Here is a 24,801-nt window from a genome sequence, read left to right as displayed (position 1 = left end):
TTCAAGGAGATCCAACCAATCCATTCTGAAGGAGATCAGCCCTGGGATTTCTTTGGAGGGAATGAAGCTAAAGCTGAAACTCCAGTACTTTGGCCACCTGATGCGAAGAGCTGACTCATTGAAAAGACCCTGATGCTGGGAAAGATTGAGGGCAGGAGGAGAAGGGGACGACAGAGGATGAGATGTCTGGATGGCATCACCTACTCGATGGACGCGAGTCTGAGTTAACTCCGGGAGTTGGTGATGGACAGGGAGGCCTGGCATGCTGCAGTTCATGGGGTCGCAAAGAGTGGGACACGACTGAGTGACTGAACTAAACTGTCTTGACCACTCTCTTATCCTGAGCATGTTACTTAGGATGTTTTCATTTAAAATTTTTTTCCTTTGGGTGAGCCCTATATCTTCATTTTTTTAACATATACTAAGATTTATTGAGCACCTGGTGAGTGCCAGACACAAAGCAAAGTTCTACCCTTGTAGAATTTACATTCTAACTGGGGAGAAAAATAGAGCAATGAATTTAGCATTCATTTTATACTTCTGGTTCTTATCTCTCTTCTTCTGTTTTCTGGTATCTTTCACGTACTTGATATTACTCTGATCAGATGTAAATGGCTCTCATAATGGATTCTTTTCTATGTCATTGTTGACAGGTATCATGTGGGTATTTTTAAAGAGTATTTATAATTATACTCCACTGGTCTATGTCTGAGATGACTAACTTGCAATCTTACCCTTAGAAAATTAAAGTACTTTGGTTTTTAAATGTTCCTGTCTCCAGGTAAAGTATGGAATTAGGGCAGAATTTAAAGTCAGGAGACCCTAATTCAAATTCTGAGTCTACCTTACTCACTGTGTGCCCTCAGGCCAGTTACTTAACCTCTTTAGGTCTCAATATTCTCACATGTGAAGGATAATGATATGAAAATCAAATGGGAGATATATACCATATACAATTAACAGTTTGTTTAGTCACTAAGTCATGTCCGACTTTTGCAACACTATGGACTATAGCCTGCCAGGCTCCTCTGTCCACGGGATTTCTGGGGCAAGAATACTGGAGTGTGTTGCCATTTTCTTCTCCAGGGGATCTTTCTGACCCAGGGATCGAAACTGCCTCTCCTGAACTGGCAGGAATTGGCAGGCGGATTCTTTACTGCTGGGCCACCAGGGAATACAGTTAACACGGATCCACAGAAAGTACTCACATTAGACCAGTGGCCAAGAGTGAACTGTCCCTGGGACCAAGATCACCTTTCATGAAAGGTGAAGATAGATCTCCAGAAACTTCCTCTTTCTTCACCACCAAACACATGTTCTCACCACCATTATCTGTCTTCACAATGATCTCATTTTTTTAATTTATCCTGATTTATGTCAGCCACCACAAACCCTCCCAGACTCCCTCTTATCTCCACACTCTAATCCTTTCAAAACTCTTTACATAAAGAAATTCACAGACTTAGAAAACAAATTCATGGTTGCCAGGGTGAAGGGATAGTTAAGGACTTTGGGAAGATCATGTACACCCTGCTATATTTAAAATGGATAGCCAACAAAAACCTATTGTATAGCACATAGAACTCTGCTCAATGTTATGTGCCAGCCTGAATGGAGGGGGGTTTGGAGAGAATGGATACATGTTTATGTATGTCTGAGTTCCTTCACTGTTCACCTGAAACTGTCACAATGCTGTTGATTGGCTGTGAAAGTGAAAGTTGTTTAGTCCTTTCCAACTCTTGGAGACCCCATGGTCTACACAGTCGATGGAATTCTCCAGGCCAGAATACTGGAGTGGGTAGCAGTTCCCTTCTCCAGGGGATCTTCCCAACCCAGGGTTTGAACCCATGTCTGTGGTATTACAGGAAGATTCTTTACCAGCTAAGCCACCAGGGAAGCCCATACAAAATGTTTCTGGTGTTAAAATGTTTCTAGGGTTAAAAAATAAATTAAAATAGAATTTAAAAAATAAAAATAAACTCTTGGCATACCCTATTCTTTCACCTCCTCTCTCCCTTCCACCAATCCTGAAACCTATCCACTGTGCTTTCTGAAATTCAGTACCACTATTTGCAAAATACACTTAGGTTAATTATAAATAGATTTGCTGCATAGTAAATAACTTCAAAAATTAGTGACTTAAAATAAAAATAATCATTTACTATACAGCAGAGTTTTTGCAGATTAAAAGTTGGGTGATGGCTTGGTTAGACACTTTTAGCTTGGCATCTCTCGCAAGGCTGCAGTCATCTGAAAGTTTGAATGAAAGGATTTGCTTTTAATTGCTTTCAATGTAGCTCACTTGCATATTGGCAAGTTCATGGTAGTTGTTGGGGGAAACCTCTCTTCCTCTCCACAAGGGCCTCTGGACAGGGCTTCCTGAGTGTCCTCATGGTCTGGTGGCTGGATTCACTAAGAACCAGGTATCTGAAAGAGCAAACAAAAGCTACAGTGCCTTCTATTACATGTCATCATTTCTGCAGTATTCTATGGTCACAGAGGGCAGCTGATTAAATAAGGGAAGGAACTGAAAAAAAGGCTTAAATGCCAGGCAGTAAGGATCACTGGGTATCATCTTGATGGCTGCTTGCCGCACCTCTATTTTCACAAACATGCTTTGAACACCCCTTCACCTTCTTACATCAAAACCTGGCTTTCCTGAGAATACCCTATCAACCTGCCAACTGGAGACTGCTTTTCCTTTCGTAGCCTTCAGGTCTTCAAGCCTGGAGAGGAGTAGATGTCACCCTTGCTCCTCATGACTTACAGACACTGCTCCCTCTCTCTCCCCTGGAAGTGCCAGCTTGAATCTAACATCATCATATATCACTCATCGGTTAATGACTCTGCTTTCTTTTCATTTCTCTCAATTCTAGTTTCTGATTCATAGTTGTACCCTCCAGAGCTACTCCTGCCTTAATTCTTGAACCTATGAACACACAAGTAGATCATCATGCCCACACCCTGGCCTTTCAGTTCCTTGAACTTTTCTCTTCTCTTCTCCATTGGTCATGTTGGCCATTCTACCACATCTGCCACAGCCTCTAATCATGATCATTGCCTTAAAACCACGTCATTACAAATAAATGCATCTCTTCCTAATGTCAAAGTCATGCATTCCACCCCCTGACCACCACCTCCAATCTTCCCAGATCACAGCCTGTACTATCCCATTCCCAATCATCATTCCAATTCACTGGGATCTCCAATCCACTGATCTACCACCATTCGACTACTGCTTATCATTCCCCTGCTTGCCAAGCTTAAATTTCAAAACCAAACTTTATAACTGCTCCCTTATGTATACCCTTGACTCTTTTGCCTGTTTTCAGATTTATCATACTTACTTGGACAACTAGAATCTTGGTTAAAATGCAACTCTCTGCCAATCCCAAACCTTCACCCTCCACTAACAGTGGCTGGAGAAAGATATAGAGTTATGCTGAATGGTCTCACTTCAAGCTTATGAATAGTTCCTCAAATATGTTCTTAATACTACTTACAGAAGTAAGTAAATCACAAGAAGTATTGTGCTTAGTTGTTCAGTTATGTCCAACTCTTTGAGACCCATGGACTTTTGTCTGCCAGGCTCCTCAGTCCATGGGATTTTTCAGGTGAGAATACTAGAGAGGGTTGCCATTTCCTCCTCCAGGGGAATCTTCCTGATCCAGGGATCAAACCTGCATCTTTTGTGTCTCCTGCATTGCAGATGGATTATTTACCCTGTAAGCCATAGGGGAAGCCCATAACAACAAGTACATCACAACTTAGTTTCCTAAGATCATTCAGTTTCCCACTCTTCTAGACAATCATTTTCACTCTTCTCAAGTACTCAAACCTCCTTCCTATTTTCATTTTCAGTTGTCACTGAGAAAATTAAAGCAATCAGAAGAGAACTTCCACAGACTTCTATCTGCTGTATTTACCCACCTACCAGTATAGGTATCACATCTCTGTCTCTCTGCCTGCTTACTATCCATAATCTTACCTAAAGTCCACACCTCTTCTTAGTCACTAAATCCCATCCTCTACAGCCCACTCAAAGATATCACTCTAGGACACACTGCTGGATCATTTGTATTCAAATGCAAATAAGATATTGATGTCATTCCTGTCTTTAAAAAACATTTTTAAAAATAATAAAACAATCACATCTCTGTATTCCACTTAACTCACTCGCTATTGGCTCATTTATTCCCTTTCTTTAAAGGAAAAGGAAGCGACGGAGGTGTTTGTTTTTATTTCTTGCCATTCTCCATTAAAACCAATTTAGTCAGATTTTTGCCTCCAATGAAACTTCTCTTAACTGTTCACTCTAAATATGAACATCTACCATGTTGCTAAATCCAGCAGCCGAGTCCTTCACTTGCCTATCAGCAGCATTTGGCACAGTTGATTACTCCCTCTTTTTTCATAACACTATTTCACTTAGCTTGCTGGACACCACATTCTCTGTTTTTTCTCCTATCTCACTGGCTGCTCCTTCTTAATCTCCTTGGTTGGTTCTTCCTCTTTCTCTCAAATTCTTGAATGTTGCAATGCCCCAGGGCTCAGTCTTTTCTCTCACTACATAACACTGATTCCCTTGGTGAAAAAAGCAGTATTATGGCTTTAAGTATCAGTGATATCCTGCTGACCTTCAAATGAATATCTCCAATTCAGACCACATTCATAGGCTCCAGATTTGTAAGTCGTTTGGACATAAAATAAACATCTGAAACACAACATGCCCCAAATCTGATCTGATCTTACTTCCAAAAACCTGTTCTACCCTCAGCCTTTTCTCAGTTAATAGCAACCCCACCTTCCTTTTCAGCAGATGAAAAACCCTGGAGTCCTCTTTGACTTCTCTTTCTCTCACAGCTCATATCCATTCCAACCACAAATCTTACTTGCTGTACTTTCAAAATATATTCAGAATCTGAATGCTTGTCTCCACCTTCTCAGCTACCACCTGCTCTAAGTCATCATCTTTCATCTAGCTATTGCTATAGCCTCTTAACAGTTCACCCACTTCCATCCTTGTCCCTTTACAAGACTCCTTGGCATGGCAGCTAGTCATTCTTGTAATGTTAACCCTGTATGCGAGACGGCAAAAGAGACACAGATGTATGGAACAGCCTTTTGGACTCTGTGGGAGAGAGAGAGGGTGGGATGCTTTGGGAGAATGGTATGGAAACATGTATAATATCATATACGAAATGAATCACCAGTCCAGGGTTGATGCATGATACTGGATGCTTGGGGCTGGTGCACTGGGACGACCCAGAGGGACGGTATGGGGAGGGAGGAGGGGGGCGGTTCAAGATGGGGAACACCTGTATACCTGTGGCAGATTCATGTTGATGTATGGCAAAACCAATACAATATTGTAAAGTAATTAACCTCCAATTAAAATAAAGAAATTTATATTAAAAAAAAAAAACTCTTGTATCAATCTACTGCTCAGAATCCCCAACTGTGCCCCTAACTGGCACAGAGGAAGACGATGGCTTGTTAGATCTGACAGGATTGAAACCACTGTTACGCTTGGTAACCACCGTTACTCTTTTTTCATGCATTGCTCAAATGCCACCATATCATGGAGGTTTGCCTTCACCATCTTATTACTGCAATAACACAACTGGACGCACACACACTGCCACTTGCCACTAACCCTCTCCCATTTCTAAAATATTTTCTATGTCATTTGTCATTAAAGTGCAAGTTGCTCAGTTGTGTCCAACTCTTTGTGACCCCACAGACTATAACCTTCTAGGCTCCTCTGTCCATGGGATTTCCCTAGCCAGAATAGTGGAGTGGGTTGCTGTTCGCTTTTCCAGGGGATCTTCCCAACCCAGGGATGGAACCCAGGTCTCCCACATTGCTGCCAGATTCTTTACCTTCTGAGCCACCAGGGAAGTTATTTGTCATATTCTAAGGTATTTGGTTATTTATTTTCTTCCCACTGTGTTTCCCCTCTCTCTTCCTTTCCCTTCTACAATGCAAAATGAAAGCTCTTTGAGGGCAGAGATCTTTATAATAGTCACTAATCTATCCCAAACTTAGAACTTCATGTAACCTAGTCAATAAATCAATAAAGCAAGGTCTTCCTAGAATTTATGACCAAGAGATTTTAGATATAGGTTCTACAGCTAATTAATAGAAGAACTACAACTTGAACTCAGGCATTAATACAAGTTCACTGACTTTCCGCTGTCTTGCTCTACCTTCCAGATGAGAACAACCCTCTCTCAAACACTTGAAATACTAATATAATTTCATAAATTTTGACAGCTTAATGAGAGTAAAATATATTATTTTAAGGAAGTAGTAGATTATTAGGACAAACATTTTTCATGCTTTTTGCTGAATTAATCAAACTGATGGTGTATTTGGCACAGCCAAAACTTCTGCTTTGTGCCCAAGAATGACTACTTTTTTAGACTTTTTTACTTTCTCTTTACTACTATCACAAACACTAGCAGATGATTTTCTTTTATAGCTGATTTTACACAAAGAAGTTAAGTTTTTTATCACTTTAGGGGAGTTAGTGTGCATGCTGATGAGAAAGAACACAGCCAAGACGAAATTCAGAGGCTGTGGTGGATGCCTCCCTATTTTTGTGTCATTCCACCACATCAGTACTGCAAAGTTTACAACCAAAATTCATTCCTCAGCAAAACTGCAAATCCCTATATGTTATGTGGCTTGAAAATAGTCAAATGCACAAATTTTTAAAATTCAAATGCCAATGATGTACTGTAATTGGATTCAATCATTACAACAGACACTATGAAGTAAGGGGTCACACACAGATAAGAAAGAAAAAAGGACGGGAATCTAAACAGCTCCGATTATTTAGAATTGGAAATTTTTCTGCTTTGGGTAACCCTCGGCTCCTCCAGGTGGTGGCAGCAGGAAGGTAGCAAAAGCAACAACAAACTGTCAAAGTAAAAATGTCTTCATGTTAACAACTCTGACTCATAAATATTAAGTATGTCAAAATTTATATAACCCATTAATGGGGAAACCAGCAGGCTGATAAAGCTGGTTCAAAGAGCATTTGGAGAACTGAGTAGTTACAGAAACAGAAGGAAGAATGTTGGAATTGATTGCTAGGTTCCATGCAAAACTAGTTGATATTCTACAAAGCAATAAAGTCATCATCTTGAAAGTGAAAGTGAAGTGAAAGCTCAGTCCTGTCTGACTCTTTGTGACCCCATGGACTGTAGCTTACCAGGCTCCTCCCTCCATGGGATTCTTCAGGCAAGAGTACTGGAGTGGGTTGCCATTTCCTTCTCCAGGGGATCTTTCCGACCCAGGGATCAAACCCTGGTCTCCTGCATTCCAGGCAGACACTTTAACCTCTGAGCCACCAGGGAAGTCACATTTTCTACTAGATAGAAATTATTTGTATGTTTACCAGATAAAACTTTATTCATTAAGAGGTAATATCACAGAAAATGAATCCTAATCAATTAAAAAAAAAATGTCTAGCAAAAGGATATTCCCCCAAAAGAATTAAGTAATTCTTGGATGGGCCTATGAGACAATGTTACAATATAATGCTGAAAAGACACATAGCCATTCCCTTAGTTGCCAATTTTTTTTAATGATTTTAAAACAATTTTTCTATTCTTTAAACAATTTCTAATTTTTAAATAATTTTGAAAAACAGAACTGAAGTAGAAGAGCATTCTCTTGGAGAAACACTCTGTTCTCCTACACTAGAAATGTGTCTGATTAGTTATAACCCAATACAAAATAAAAAGTTTCAAGTTTGGGGAAGGAAAAAAATCTGTCTGGTCTGTTTTCAAAGAGAAATCCTTCCTGCTTCCAAACTCTAAAAAGATCCCTTCAGACCACAGCTTGTCTTAGTAATAGAGCATTTTGAATATAATGTATTTGAATATAATATAATGTATTTCTCTTCTAAACCAGAATATAAGCTATTAGCTATTGACTGGATGAATCCCATATTTCAGTTTGACTTGTAAGTGCTCTGTATTCAGAGAATTTCAATTGTATTTCAGAAATGGGTAGCACCTTAACGAAGAGTCTTAGAGTAAAATGCTGTCCAGAAAGGTTAAGCAATTTGTGCAAGGTCACCCTGTAAATCAGGAACTTAGCTCATAGAGAAACTTAAAGCAGAAAAACACTTGGGGTTATAACAGCTGTAAAAATTCCAGCTACCGTGGTTGGTCTCTTGATAACCATGACCTTTAACCCTGAAGTCTTGCTGCTAGGCCAGAAAACAGGTTTTATAGCAAGGAGCTCATGTTTAAGGACTGTGAGGACTTTTTGACTATTCGTAATTTTCTCCAGTGAGATACAGAGAAAGAAATAGGTTAATGCAACTGCAAAAAAAGAAAAGATTAAAGCTTAGACACAGCATCATTTAAATTGGCTAGTCACATCATTTCATCCTTTACAACTTGATTTTCTTTTTCTATTTTTTTTTTTCAGAGAGAAACCTACCTCCCTGACAGACACTTTTGTTTTAGTAAATAAAGCCATATTTCTGAAATAATCAGGTTTTAGAAAGGATAGAGTATACGAAAAAGCAAGGGAATTTAACTAGTGAATAACCTTGATGGCAGATTGGAATGCACACTATTTCTCATCTTCTTTTTAATTCTCCTTATCTACAAATTGAATTTCGAATATAGGATGTACTGGTAGTGTTGAGAGTGAGTTTTATTACTTACTTTCAAGTATTTATGTCAGTCATGATAATTAAGCTTAAGCAATAACAGTCTTTCATCATGAATTTGTGGAATACTGATTCTTCTCCTACCAAAATTATTCACTTAAAATCAAGGATTAGGTATTCCAAGATGAAGCTCAATGAGTGCTCAGAATTAGTTGCTAATTGCTGCCTTGATTCTATAATACCTAATTCCTTTGAACAATAGACTTCATACAGTTTAAAGTTAATTCCAATCTACATTAGTTTAAAATACACGTGCATACCACACGGCACTTTAACATTTATGGAGACAGAGAAAACTAGTTGGATAACCAAAGAGGATAGCATAACCAAAATGGAATGTAAAAATTCCGTAAAGTTTAAGAATAGTTGTAATATCAAAAATACACCTTTTTAGTTATATTTCAAGTTTTAACTCCATATTATCTCATAATTATCTTAAATCCTAAGAGGAGACTTAGTACTTACTACCCAACCTAGACTATTATATATATATATATATCTTATTAAAATCCTCCAAATAAACTATCCAAATGACTGAATAAAAATCTTTTAAAATGGAATCTGATGAGTCTTATTCAGCTCTCTCAAGTGTGTTAGTAAATACTGGCCTTTTAAAATAAATGAATATATCCTACTATAGAACAAATGTTTCAAGAAAATGTGGATAGCTTAAGCTGCCCAAAGTAGAATTTCCTAATAATGTTCTTGGTACTTTCAAATGATTTCATTGTCTCCTACTCAGACTAAAATGTGTACTAAAAAGAGGGTTTCCCGGGTGGTGCAGTGGTAAAGGAGAAGGCAATGGCACCCCACTCCAGTACTCTTGCCTGGAAAATCCCATGGACAGAGGAGCCTGGAAGGCTGCAGTCCATGGGGTCGCTGAGGGTCTGACATGACTGAGCAACTTCACTTTCACTTTTCACTTTCATGCATTGGAGAAGGAAATGGCAACCCACTCCAGTATTCTTGCCTGGAGAATCCCAGGGATGGGGAGCCTATTGTGCTGCCGTCTATGGGGTCGCACAGAGTCGGACACGACTGAAGTGACTTAGCAGCAGCAGCAGTGGTAAAGAATCTGCCTGCCAATACAGGAAATGAAGGAGATACAAGTTCCATCCCTGGGTCAGGAAGATCCCTTGGAGGAGGAAATAGCAACCCATTCCAGTATTCTTGGCTGAGAAATTCCATGGACAGAGGAGCCTGGTGGGCTACAGTTCAGTGAACCAGTGAAGTTGCTCAGTCGTGTTCGACTCTTTGCAATCCCATGGACTGTAGGTTACCAGGCTCCTCCATCCATGGAATTTTCCAGGCAAGAGTACTGGAGTGGGTTGCCATTTCCTTCTCCAGGGGATCTTCCTGACCCAGGGACTGAATCCAGGTCTCCTGCATTGCAGGCAGACGCTTTACCGTCTGAGCTACCAGGGAAGCCAAAGGTCTCAAAGAGTCAAACACCACTGACAGAGCACACACACACATTTACTAAAAAGAAGTGATATTAGTTTGTTGCAAGTGAGTGACCAGAATGGGGAGTTTCAATGGCACCAACCCCATGGTCTGTTGTGACAAACAGGAGCCCTCAAAGGGCAGAGATCCTTTATGATTGAGAAATCAGCCCCTGAAGACTGGGGAAACTTTAGTATCTCCATTCTGCCAGAAAGAACACAAGTTTCTAATTGTTCTTTAAAATACAACATAAGGATAATAATTCTCGGGTTTTGTTTTGGGGTTTTTTGTTTGTTTTAGTATTTGAATTAAATGTATGTATAGGGGTATGCCTTGAAGAAGCAAGTGGGCCTTAGGAAGCATAACTACAAAAAAGCTAGTGGAGGTGATGTATTTCCAGTTGAGCTATTTCAAATCCTAAAAGATTATGCTGTCAAAGTGCTGCGCTCAGTATGCCAGCAAATTTGGAAAGCTCAGCAGGGATCACAGGAGTGGAGAAGGTCAGTTTTCATTCCAATCCCAAAGAAAGGCAAAGTCAAAGAATGTTCAAACTACCACACAATTGCACTCATCTCACACACTAGCAAAATAATACTCAAAATTCTCCAAGCCAGGCTTCAAGAGTTCATGAACCATGAAATTCCAGATGCTCAAGCTAGATTTTGAAAAGGCAGAGGAACCAGAGATCAAATTGCCAATGTCTGTTGGATCATCAAAAAAGCACAAGAGTTTCAGAAAACTATCTACTTCTGCTTTATTTACTATGCCAAAGCCTTTGACTGTGTGGATTACAACAAGCTGTGGAAAATTCTTAAAGAAATGGGATATCAGACTACTTACCTGCCTCCTGAGAAATCTGTATGCAGGTCAAGAAGCAACAGTTAGAACTGGACATGGAACAGACTGGTTCTAAATCACGGAAGGAGTACATCAAGGCTGTATATTGTCACCCTGCTTATTTAACTTACATGCAGAGTACATCATGAGAAATGCTGGACTGGATGAAGCACAAGCTGGAATCAAGATTGCCGGGAGAAATATTAGTACCTCAGATATGCAGATGACACCACCCTTATTGCAGAAAGTAAAGAAGAACTAAAGAGCCTCTTGATGAAAGTAAAAGAGGAAAATAAAAAAGTTGGCTTGAAACTCCACATACAGAAAACTAAGATCATGGCATCCAGCCCCATCACTTCATGGCAAAAGATGGAGAAACAATGGTAACAGAGACTTTATTTGGGGAGAGGTGGCTCCAACACCACAGATGGCGACTGCAGCCATGAAATTAAAAGACGCTTACTCCTTGGAAGAAAAGCTATGACCAACGTAGACAGCATATTAAAAGGCAGAGACATTACTTTGCCAACAAAGGTCTGTCTAGTCAAAGCTATGGTTTTTTCAGTAGTCATGTATGGATGTGAGAGTTGGACCATAAAGAAGGCTGAGTGCCAAAGAATTGATGCTTTTGAACTGTGATGTTGGAGAAGACTCTTGAGAGTCCCTTGGACTGCAAGGAGATCAACCCACTCAATCTGAAAGGAAATCAGTCCTGAATATTCATGGGAAGGACTGATGCTGAAGCTGAAAGCCCAATACATTGGTCATCTGATGTGAGGAACTGACTCATTGACAAAGACCCTTATGTTGGGCAAAATTGAAGGCAGAAGGAGAAGGGGACAACAGAAGATGAGATGGTTGGATGGCATCATCAATTCAATGGACATGAATCTGAGCAAGCTCCAGGAGCTGATGACAGACAGGGAAACCTGGGGAGCTGCAGCCCATGGAGCCACAATGAATCGGACATGACTAAGCAACTGAACTGAACTGATGCTTTGGAGAGGGAAATAGCAACCTATTCCAGTATTCTTGCCTGGAAAATGTCACGGACAGAGGAGCCTGATGGGCTACAGTCCATGAGGTCTCAAGGGTAAGATACAACTTAGCGACTAAATCCATAGGCGTATGCCCAGGGGAAAGAGGAAGCTGAAATTCTCAGGTCCTAAAATCTATAAACTTAAGTAAAAGTCAGATTCAAAAATGTCCTTCGATCATTGAATCATGTTTGTATTCCAGCTGACCTTCCTTCCCCCTCTCCTTTTAGACCTCTTTAAAGTCACTAGAAATGAATATCTTGAGGGATACATAGATTTTAAAACAAAATTTCTTACTTGTACTCAGATACAAAGTCACTAAGTTCACAATTTTACTTATTCTAGGGAATTAATTGGGGATGATTTCAACATACTGCTTCTCTCTCATACTCCCTGAGTTTCCTATAGCAGGTGAGTATTCACACAGGTTGAAATGTGAAGGGAGTGGGAATTAACAATGATTTCTCTGCCTACGGCATGAAAGATGCTAGCAAAATGCTATCTTAAAAGGTTTTGTCCCATATGTAAAATATATAGCCAACGGGAACTTGCTGTATGGCTCAGGAAACTCAAACAGGGGCTCTGTATCAACCTAGAGGGGTGGGATGGGGAGGGAGATGGAGGGAGGTTCAAAAGGGAGGGGATATATGTATACCAATTGCTGATTCATGTTGAGGTTTGAGAGAAAACAACAAAATTCTATAAAGCAATGATCCTTCAATAAAAAAGTAAATTTTAAAAAAGGTTTTGTCTGTCCACCAGCTTCATGGGTGATCCATAAAAGGGTTTTAAAAAACTTTTTTGTTAGATAAAGAGAAAAAGCCCCAAACTAGAATTGACAACAATAATCTAAGCTAAAGGAGACACTCTAAGGTCTGTGGTGACATCACTGCTTTTCACCTGTCAACAGACACTGCAAGTTTTTAAATGGAATTATTATGAAAGTACGCTTATGGAATTCTAAAATAATGAAATATTGCTTTCTCTGGTGATAGCATTTTCCCATGGTATACATGCCCTTAGGGATTTTAGATTAGAACAGAACAGAATATGTGCCTTCTATATCTAAGCAACGTAAAAAAAAATTGTGATTGAGCAAAGGCACATGACATGCCCTAAAGTTATCATGTATAATGAAAACAGAAATAATCTGAAAATAAAGACTTTGAAGAAATAAGAGAAATAAATTCACAATCATATAAATGGTCAATGATGAAACTAGAAATTGAATTCACAAACATATGCTCCGCCCTCTTAGTAATAAGTTTCAGAAGTCCCTAGTTTCCATCTTTTTGTTGTTGCTTTAATGAATGGAAACACTTTATATGTAAAAATAAATGAGTAAAAACTACTAGAACAATATTGGTAGCACATATACAAGATATATATATCCCTGGTAGCTCAGACGGTAAAGCGTCTGCCTGCAACGTGGGAGACCTCGGTTCAATCCCTGGGTCAGGAAGATCCCCTGGAGAAGGAAATGGCAACCCACTCCAGTATTCTTGCCTGGAGAATCCCATGGACTGAGGACAGTGGTAGGCTACAGTCCATGAGGTCGCAAAGAGTCGAACATGACTAAGCGACTTCACTCACTCACTCACTCATACAAGATATAAAATAAATCCTTTAAAACATAATTAAAGTAGTCAAATCCTAGTTCTGAAAAAATGGGCCAATGTCAAGGAAAGCACATAATCAAGCCAGGTTTATGGAAATCAGTAGTAACTAGCCTTAGCCAGCCATATGGATCGCCTTCTTTCCTTCCTAATCACCCAGGCTCAGCAGGCCTATCTACTGTAGTATTCCCTGGGAAGGACTGATGTTTTCCTTTTTATAGTTCACAGGTAACAAGGTCTAGCTTGAATCCACTTGACTTTTTCTCTTTGTAAGCAGGAAGTCTCCTGTAACCAAGGCAACTGATATTGGCTCTGGTTACCTATTCCATACTGTTGTGCTGTTCAGGGTTATTTTTGTAGAATCTCTTTGATAACTTTAGAGCTCCAGGTAATATAGACAATCTTGGGAGGGCTGTTTCTAAATGAGAGGAGATACTTGCATTCTCCTAGATACAGAGTCTACCCCTTACCCCATCATTAATATCTTATACTACCATAATACATTTGCCAAAGCTAAACAAAAGCAAACACTTCAGCACATTAACCTCCTAGGTTTATTTGGATTTCCTCAGTTTTTCTATTAATATCCTTCTTCTACTCCAGGATCTAAGGGTACCACACTTCACTTACATGTCATACCTCCATAGTCTCCTCTAGTTTATCACAGTTTCCCAGTATTTCCTGAAACAACTTTCCAGTATTTTCTAGGTTCTTCTACTATAAAGCTACTATTTCTCTCTTCGTATAGACTTTTTCTTTTAAATTAAGCCACTAAATCTAGCCCACCCTCAAAGCAGAGAGGGATTCACCTCCTGAAGAGAATTTCAAAATATGTGCATGCTGTGCATCTAAGTCGCTTCAGTTGTGTCCAGCTGTGCTCCTATAGTCTAGCTCTTTGTGATCCTATAATCTGTAGCCTCTCAGGCTCCTCTGTCCATGGGATTCCCCAGGCGAGAATACTGGAGTGTGTTGCCATGCCCTCCTCCAGGGGATATTCCCCACCCAGGGATCAAACCTGCGTCACATACATCTCCTGCATTGGCAGGTGGGTTCTTTACTACCAGAACCACCTGGGAAGCCCATATCAACATATGCAAAACAGAATTCTTTTTTAAGGAAGATTTGTATCTTCTCCAAACTCCATATGTGTCCTATCTCAGTATATACACACACACTCACGGTGTTACTCTCTAAGTTTTTCTCCTAACAGTCTCCCTTCTATACACTCTGCTGGCTGCACTGGCTTCTATGCTGTTTATCAACCCATCACCATGTCCCAGTCTTAGGGAGTTTGCACTTATTCTGCCTGAAATGCTTTTTCCCCACTTATTCACATAGCTCATTCCTTTACTCCCTTCAAGTCTTTATTCAAAAGTTATACTCGTAGTAGGAACTTTCTTGGCAAAGTTCTAATCTCTCCTCTGAATCACTGCCTGTACTTATTCCATCTCCTTGATTTAATATTTTGGATAACATGTGGTCAAACAGGCTTTGTATTTTGTTTATTTATCTTTTTGTTGTCTAGGCTCCCCCTTGAAAATATCAGCTCCTAAAAACAAAGTTGTTATCTCCTCTGGTGACCACTGTTTCCTCAGTCCCTGAAACTATCTCTGCCCCTTTGTAGAAACTCAAAAATGCATGCTGAATGAAGTCATTTTTTTTTCAGGATCTTAGTCATTTCAAGCTTCCAGTCCACCCTGCTTTTCCCTGGGGGCTGTATCTTTGTACTTGGGCACATGTAGAGTCATAGCAGAAAGGAGAATGCCCCTGGCCCATCATTGTCAAAGATGATAGTAAATAAGGCAAGCAGAAGTAAATGACATGAAATCTGCATAATCACCAAGATTTCCAATTGCTGGCCAATGAATTCTGTATTCTCCTCACTTCCACTGTGATGTCCCTTCAGGTCCTCTCACCCTTCAGCCTAAACTAAAACCTGCTCAGAAATCAGGAATGTCCTGCTGTCTGACATCTATAAAGCTCCCTGCAGCCCTTCTGTCTATGCCCACCTTACTACTGATTCACCATGCCAGCACCAAGCAAGCCAGTGGGTTCGTGAAGAAGCTGACAGTCTCTTTGGGCTACATCCTTATTAAAATGAGTCACAGATCTTTTCCATCAGTTCAGTTCATTTCAGTCACTCAGTCGTGTCTGACTCTTTGCAACCCCATGAATCGCAGCACACCAGGCCTCCCTGTCCATCAGCAACTCTCGGAGTTCACTCAGACTCACATCCATCGAGTCAATGATGCCATCCAGCCATCTCATCCTCAGTCGTCCCCTTCTCCTCTTGCCCCCAATCCCTCCCAGCATCAAAGTCTTTTCCAATGAGTCAACTCTTCCCATGAAGTGGCCAAAGTACTGGAGTTTCAGCTTCAGCATCATTCCCTCCAAAGAAATCCCAGGGCTGAACTCCTTCAGAATGGACTGGTTGGATCTTCTCGCAGTCCAATGGACTCACAAGAGTCTTCTCCAACACCACAGTTCAAAAGCTTCAATTCTTCGGTGCTCAGCCTTCTTCACAGTCCAACTCTCACATCTATACATGACCACAGGAAAAAACAAAGCCTTGACTAGATGGAACTTTGTTCGCAGAGTAATGTCTCTGCTTTTTAATATGCTTTCTAGGTTGGTCATAACTTTCCTTCCAAGGAGTAAGCGTCTTTTAATTTTATGGCTGCAGTCACCATCTGCAGTGATTTTGGAGCCCCAAAAAAATACAGTTTGACACTGTTTCCACTGTTTCCCCATCTATTTGCTGTGAAGTGATGGGACCAGATGCCATGATCTTCTTTTTCTGAATGTTGAGCTTTAAGCCAACTTTTTCACTCTCCTCTTTCACTTTCATCAGGAGGCTTTTTAGTCCCTCTTCACTTTCTGCCATAAGGGTGGTGTCATCTACATATCTGAGGTTATTGATAGTTCTCCCAGCAATCTTGATTCCAGCTTGTGCTTCTTCCAGTCCAGCATTTCTCATGATGTACTCTGCATAGAAGTTAAATAAGCAGGGTGACAATATACAGCCTTGACGTACTCCTTTTCCTACTTGGAACCAGTCTGTTGTTCCATGTCCAGTTCTAACTGTTGCTTCCTGACCTGCATACAGATTTCTTAAGAGGCAGGTCCAGTGGTCTGCTATTCCCATCTCTTTCAGAATTTTCCACAGTTTATTGTGATCCACACAGTCAAAGGTGTTGGCACAATCAATAAAGCAGAAATAGATGTTTTTCTGGAACTCTCTTGCTTTTTCCATGATCCAGCAGATGTTGGCAATTTCATCTCTGATTCCTCTGCATTTTCTAAAACGAGCTTGAACATCTGGAAGTTCACGGTTCAAGTATTGATGAAGCCTGGCTTGGAGAATTTTGAGCATCACTTTACTAGCAGGTGAGATGAGTGCAATTGTGCGGTAGTTTGAGCATTCTTTGGCATTGCCTTTCTTTGGGATTGGAATGAAAACTGACCTTTTGCAGTCCTGTGGCCACTGCTGAGTTTTCCAAACTTGCTGGCATATTGAGTGCAGCACTTTCACAGCATCATCTTTCAGGATTTGAAATAGCTCAACAGGAATTCCATCACCTCCACTAACTTTGTTCATAGTGATGCTTTCTAAGGCCCACTTGACTTCACATTCCAGGATGTCAGGCTCTAGGTGAGTGATCACACTATCGTGATTATCTTGGTCATGAAGATCTTTTTTGTATAGTTCTTCTGTGTATTCTTGCCACGTCTTCTTAATATCTTCTGCTTCTGTTAGGTCCATATCATTTCTGTCCTTTATCGAGCCCATCTTTGCATGAAATATTCCCTTAGTGTCTCTAATTATCTTGAGAGATCTCTAGTCTTTCCCATTCTGTTTTTTCCTCTATTTCTTTGCATTGATTGCTGAGGAAGGCTTTCTTATCTCTCCTTGCTATTCTTTGGAACTCTGCATTCAGATGCTTATATCTTTCCTTTTCTCCTTTGCTTTTCACTTCTCTTCTTTTCACAGCTATTTGTAAGGCCTCCCCAGACAGCCATTTTGCTTTTTTGCATTTTTTTTTCATGGGAATAGTCTTGATCCCTGTCTCTTGTAGTGTCACGAACCTCCGTCCATACTTCATCAGGCACTCTATCTATCAGATCTAGTCCCTTAATTCTATTTTTCACTTCCACTGTATAATCATAATGGATTTGATTTAGGTCATACCTAAATGGTCTAGTGGTTTTCCCTATTTTCTTCAATTTGAGTTGAATTTGGCAATAAGGAGTTCATGATCTGAGCCACAGTCAGCTCCTGGTCTTGTTTTTGTTGACTGTATAGAGCTTCTCCATCTTTGGCTGCAAAGAATATAATCAATCTGATGTCGGTTTTGACCATCTGGTGATGTCCATGGGTAGAGTCTTCTCTTGTGTTGTTGGAAGAGGGTGTTTGCTATGACCAGTGCATTTTCTTGGCAAAACTCTATTAGTCTTTGTCCTGCTTCATTCTATATTCCAAGGCCAAATTTGCCTGTTACTCCAGGTGTTTCTTGACTTCCTACTTTTGCATTCCAATCCCCTATAATGAAAAGAACATCTTTTATGGGTCTTAGTTCTAAAAGGTCTTGTAGGTCTTCATAGAACCGTTCAACTTCAACTCCTTCAGTGTTACTGGTTGGGGCATAGACTTGGATAACTGTGATATTGAATGGTTTACCTTGGAAATAAACAGAGATCATTCTGTCATTTTTGAGATTGCATCCAAGTACTGCATTTCAGACTCTTTTGTGGACCATGATGGCTACTCCATTTCTTCTGAGGGATTCCTGCCCATAGTAGTAGATATAATGGTCATCTGAGTTAAATTCACCATTCCGGTCCATTTTAGTTTGCTGATTCCTAGAATGTTGACATTCACTCTTGCCATCTCCTGTTTGACCACTTCCAATTTGCCTTGATTCATGCACCTGACATTCCAGGTTCCTATGCAATATTGCTCTTTATAGCATCAGATCTTGCTTCTATCACCAGTCACATCCACAACTGGGTATTGTTTTTGCTTTGGCTCCATCCCTTCATTCTTTCTGGAACTGTTTCTCCACTGATCTCCAGTAGCATATTGGGCACGTACTGACCTGGGGAGTTCCTCTTTCAGTATCCTATCATTTTGGTTTTTCATACTGTTCATACTGATGTTTCCCATAGCATCCGCCAAACTTTATGTGGGGTTGCAGTCACCCTCTCTATCTTGGTGGATGGAAATGTTGAGGAAATAATTACCCCTTGAAAATTCTTGTCTTCATCTTCAGTGCAGAAAAGGTTTTAATATTTCTTCTCTGTATGTTGGAGGAGTAAGGAGAGGTGGTGGCACAATTCTCTCACACTTAACAGTTAATGGATAAACTTTACATACAAATAAGTATTTGTTAAAAAAAAAAAAAAAAAAAAAAAAAAAAAAAAAACCTGCTCTGGTTTGCAGTAGCAGTCTCCAAAGAGAGGGAGTACAGTCCAAGAGTTCTATAAACATTATTAGGACTATTATTTCTATTTTATCTAAAGAAAAATAATAAAGTAGTTAAGCTTTCCTGTTATATATCAGTTGACCCTGGCACCTTGTCTAGTGCTATATGTTAAGTGGTCATGTACATGTGAAATTCCTAAACTGTCTTGAGGCAAGAGTGGGAGTTTTACGAAGTTGACAATGACATCCGCTCTTGTGCATCTGTCTTCAAAATATTATATAATTATACAGTAGTTAACCTGGGCCTGGTAGAACAGCCATACTTATCTGAAACTAAATTTAGTGATATGGCTTTTCAATAAGGAAATTAGCTCCTGGAGTAATTTAGCATCACAAACAAGTTGTTAGACAAAGCAAGTTAAAGTCTCAACAAACAGATAGACTCTAATATTTTACTGGACTAGCACTGTGACCACTTCCAGCTCTATTATATTGTTCTTGTTTCAGCTAAATGAACCTTCACATTTTGGGACAGTAACTGAAAGAAGTTGCTATAATATTTGTTGTTCAGTCGCTAAGTCCTGTCAGACTCTTTTCTGACCCTGTGAACTGTAGCCCACCAAGCTCATCTGTCCACAGGATTCTCCAGGCAAAAATACTGGAATGGATTGCCATTTCCTTCTCCAGGGGTCTTCCCCACCCAGGGATTGAACCCATTTCTCTTGTATCTCCTGCACTGCAGACAGATTCTTTACCACTGAGCCACCTGGGAAGCCCAAGGGGTTGTTAAGAAGCCTAAATGACATCATGCATGTCAAAGTTAGCACTCAGCTAAAGGATAGTTTCTAACCACATGCTGCATACAGACAGAAACAAGGAGAGTTTAATCCAGAGCCTCCCAAACATTCTCTATTTCTAATGTCTTGATGTCTCAGTAGTTTTTTCTTGGTACGTGTGTGGGTGTGTGCTAAGTTGCTTCAGTAGTGTCTGACTCTTTGCTACCCCATGGACTGTACCCTGCCAGGCTCCTCTGTCCATTGGATTCTCCAGGCAAGAATACTGGAGTGGGTTGCCATGCCCTCCTCCAGGGGAATTTTTTGGCCCTGTGATTAAACCTGTGTCTCTTATGTCTCCTCCATTGCCAGGCTGGTTCTTTACCACTAGTACCACCTAGAAGCCCTAGATTTTTTTTTTTAAGCTTAAAAATTCAATAATTTCATTCATTAAGTAGTTGTGTGTGTGCATGCTCAGTCATGTCTGACTCTTTGTGACCCCATGGACTGTAGCCTACCAGGCTCCTCTGTCTATGGGATTTTCTAGGCAAGAATACTGGTGGGTTGCCTTTTCCTACTCTGAGGCATCTTCCTCACCCAAGGACCAAACCCATGTCTCCTGATTCTCCTGTATTGGCAGGCAAATTCTTTACCATTGGGAATTATTAAGTAGTTAGGACCAAAGAATTTATTTATTTCCTAACAACTTAGTAGTCATTTGAAACAAAGTAATACACATAAATTGAAAAAAGAATTTATTTCACTCTTTAACAGTGAAGATTACTAATAGGACTGATGCACCTGTTAGGGTCTGCACAGTATCTCAAACCTTGGAATCAGATTGGACACACCACTCTCATTTCCTGTTCCACACTGATTTTCAGAGCTCCTTCCTAGAACTGCAAATATAATATGCCATCGTTGAAAATATTGCAGCAAGACATAATATTGAAAATGGAATCTTCCTGGTACTAGTAGTTCACATCCTACCCCAAAGATGTTGATTTTTGCTAAGCTTAAAGTTTAAGATATTCTGGTTCATCTCTACGCAAAACCCTTGGGGAAAAAAAGCCTGAGTTCAAGACTGAGGCAGAAGTATACAAGATAAGTCTAGAATATTTTCTCATATTCAGACGGGGAAGGAAAAAAAAACTTAAAAACTACTAGAGTTATTTCAGAAAGACTCTGGAGCCAGCTTAAACAGGAATTCATTGGTCAAAGACAGGATAATTTAAGCATGTTAAGAATATCTTTAATAGACTGAAACGTATTATTTTGTTTAAATCTGTTTTAATAATGATGATAAAAAATCCTTGTAGATATATATTAAGTCATTATTTTGAAAACTGGTAAATAAATAGAAGTACTCTAGCATTTTTCCTTCTTTTTTTTTTTCTGTTTGCTTTATCTGATTACAATATTTTTAGTTTGTTTTTTTTTTTCAGGTAATTTATATTCAGTATTGGGTTTTCCAGGTGGCTAGTGCTAAAGAAACTGCCTGCCAGTGCAGGAGATGTAACAGATGCAGACTTGATCCCTGGGTTGGGATGGTCCCCTGGAGGAGGACATGGCACCCATTCCAGTATTCTTGCCTGGAGAATCCCATGGACAAAGCAGCCTGGCGGGCTATATAGTCCATGGGGTTGAAAGGAGTTGGACATGACAGAACCAACTCCCACAGCACAGCAGAAGCATATACAATGTTATATTAGTTTCAGTTGTACAACATTGTGGTTCAACATTAATATACACTACTGATTGATCAGCGTAAATCTAGTTACTATTTCCAAAGTTATTACAATATTATTGACAATATTCCTTATGCTGTACATTACATCCTTATGACATTTGTTTTATAACTGGAAGTTTGTACCTCTCAGTCTTCTGTACCTATTCCAACTCCCTCAGCCCTCTTTCTTCTGGCAACCACAAGTTTGCTCTCAGGATCTATGAATATGTTTTGGTTTTGCTTTATTTGATTGGCAGTTTGTTTTTTAGAGTCCACATTTAACTGAAATCACATTGTATTTGTCTTTTTCTATATGACTTTCTTCACTTAGCATAATACCCCCAGGTTCATCCATTTTGTCGCAAACAGCAAGATTTCATCATTTTTATGGCTGAGTAATATTCCATTGTATAAATAAAATATACCACATCTTCTGTATTCATTCACTTGTCAATGGACACTAAGGTATCTTCCATATCTTGACCACTGTGACTATGCTGCCATGAACATTGGGGTACATATGTCTTTTTGGATTAGTGTTTTCCTTTTTCAGTAGTGGAACTAATGGATTGTATGGTAGTTCTATTTTCAAATTTTTGAGAAATCTTCATACTTTTTATCCTACTGGCTCTACCAATATACATTCCTACCAATGGATAGGAAGGCTCGCTTTTCTCCACATCCTCACCAACATTTGTTATTTGTTGTCTTTTTGATAACAGGCATTCTGAAAGGTCCAAAGTGATGTCTCATGTTTTTGATTTTCATTTCCCTGTTGATCAGTGATTTGAGCAATTTATCATGGTTTTTCTTTTTTCCCGTCTGTATGTCTTCCTTGGAAAAAGTTTACTCAGGTCTCTGCCCATCTTTTTAATCAAATTATTTTTTATTTTGATATTGAGTTGTGTGAGTTCTTTATACATTTGGGATATGTAACCCTTTATTGGACATATAATTTACAAATATCTTCTCCCATTCAGTAGATTGCCTTCCTGTTGTGTTGATGATTTCCTTCACTGTGTAAAAACTTTTTACCTCATTTTTCCTCTTTTTTGCATTTGTTTACTTTTGCTTTTGTTACCCTTACCTTGGGAAATAGATTGGAAAAAAAAATATTGCTACAATGTCAAAGAATGTGGTTTCAAGTTCTACATTTAAGTCTTTATTTCTACTTTATTTTTGCAAACGGTATAAGAAAGAGATGCGGTTTCATTCTTTTGCATGCAGCTGCCCAGTTTTCCCAACACCATTTATAGAAGAGACTGTCTTTCCCCCCACTATATATTCTGTCTTTCTCCCCACTATATATTCTGTCTTTCTTTCCAGTAGATTCATCAACCAATTAAACATTGGTTTATTTCTGGCCTCTCTATTCTATTCCATTGATATGTGTGTCTGCTTCTGTGCCAGTACCATAATTTTGATTACTATATATTTGTAATATAACTTAAAATCAGGAAGTGTGATATCTCCAACTTTGTTTTTCTTTCTCAAGTTTGTTCTGGCTATTTGGGATCTTTCTGGGTTCTATACACATTTTAAGATTATTTGTTCTAGTTCTATAAAAAATACCATTGATATTTTAATAGGGATTGCATTGACTCTGTAGACTGCTTTTGATAATATGAATATTGTAATAATATTAATTTCCAATCTATGAACATGATATATCTTTCCATTTGTTTGTGTCATCTTCAATTTCTTTTATCAGTGCCTTATAGGTTTCAGAGTATAGGCCTTTTACTTCCTTAGTTAAATTTTTTCCTGGGTATTTTATTCTTTTTGACACAATTATAAATTGTATTGTTTTCCTAATTTCACTTTCTTATTTTCTATTTCATTTCTGATTTTATTTAGTTGAACTTTCTTTCTTTCTTCATGAATCCAGCTAAAGGCTTACAAACTTTACCTTTTCAAAGAACCAACTGTGAGTTTCAACTGTTGCTCTTTTCTATTGTTTTTCTGGTTTGCTTTTTTTTTTTTTTTTTTTTTGATCTCTTATCATTTATTTTCACTCTGAACTTTATTATTTCCTTCTACTAACTTGGACTCTTTTCTTCTTCTTATCCTAGTTCTTTCAGATGTAAGATTAGACTGTTTGAGATTTTTCTTGATTTCTCTCTTTCTTATATAAACCAAATCATTGGGTAACCCAATAATAGATGGATGTTTCTCTTTTGCAGCTAGCTAGTAAATAAAAAAGGGATAAAACAGTAATAGAATATTACCATTTTGCAACATCTAATAAATTATAAAACCTAGAAATCAATTATAAATGGTTAGTGTCATCAGAGAAGAGTCGAGAGAAAGAGAGAGGCACCCAAACACTTGATAAATTTGACAACACATAAATTTTAAACTTTAAAACACCACAGAAGATGTCAAAATATAAACAAGAAGCTGGAAAAATTTTGCACAATATGTATTAGAAAATAAGATAATTTCTGTAACACTCAAAGAACTCAAAAATCAGTTTGAACAAATAAAAATGCCAACAAAAAAACAGATGAAAACATGAAGCAACAGTTCCCAGAAAAATAAATGCAAGGACATTTATTTCAGCTTTGATAGTAATAGATAAGTCTTGGAAATACATGTTCATCAGTGATAAAAAATAAAAAGATGTAGAGGAATGTATAAATTAAAATAAAATTAAAAGACATATCAACTAATCACAATATGTGGACATTATTCAAATGGTGACTCAAGTGAAAATCTTTTTAAAAGGGATGACATTTATGAAGTAACTGGAAATTTAAAAATGAATATTTGACAAGGAATTAGTGTTAATTTTTTTCCTGATAATGTTTATGTTTTTAAAAGTCCTTATCTTTTAGAGACTAAAATATTTATGGATGAAATGATATGACATCTGAAATTTCCTTCAAAATAAGTAAGGGAAAGAGAGGTGTAGATGAGCTATAAGTTTATAGATGGTGGAGTTGGGTACTGACTACACGTAGGTTCAGGAGGGTATTCTACTTTATTTTATATTCAAATTCTCATAATAAAATTAAGTTTTTAATTTTGTTTTAAAAAAAAAAGAGAGAGAGAGCCAAAGAAGAGATAGTATAATTTGATTTTTAAGAGCACAGTTTTCAGAGTCCACTGCATAAATTCAAATTTTAGCTCCATGGAGCAATTATCTCAGCAGGCACTCTCTCAGCTTTCTGATCTATAAACTGGAAGTAATAATAATACCCACCTCACTAGACTGTCCTAAATATGATCTTGAGATAACATCTTAAA

The sequence above is a fragment of the Budorcas taxicolor genome, chromosome 2 (assembly GCF_023091745.1).
Source record: "Budorcas taxicolor isolate Tak-1 chromosome 2, Takin1.1, whole genome shotgun sequence".
NCBI classification, from domain to species: Eukaryota; Metazoa; Chordata; class Mammalia; order Artiodactyla; family Bovidae; genus Budorcas; species Budorcas taxicolor.
This window is presented reverse-complemented; position numbering follows the sequence as displayed.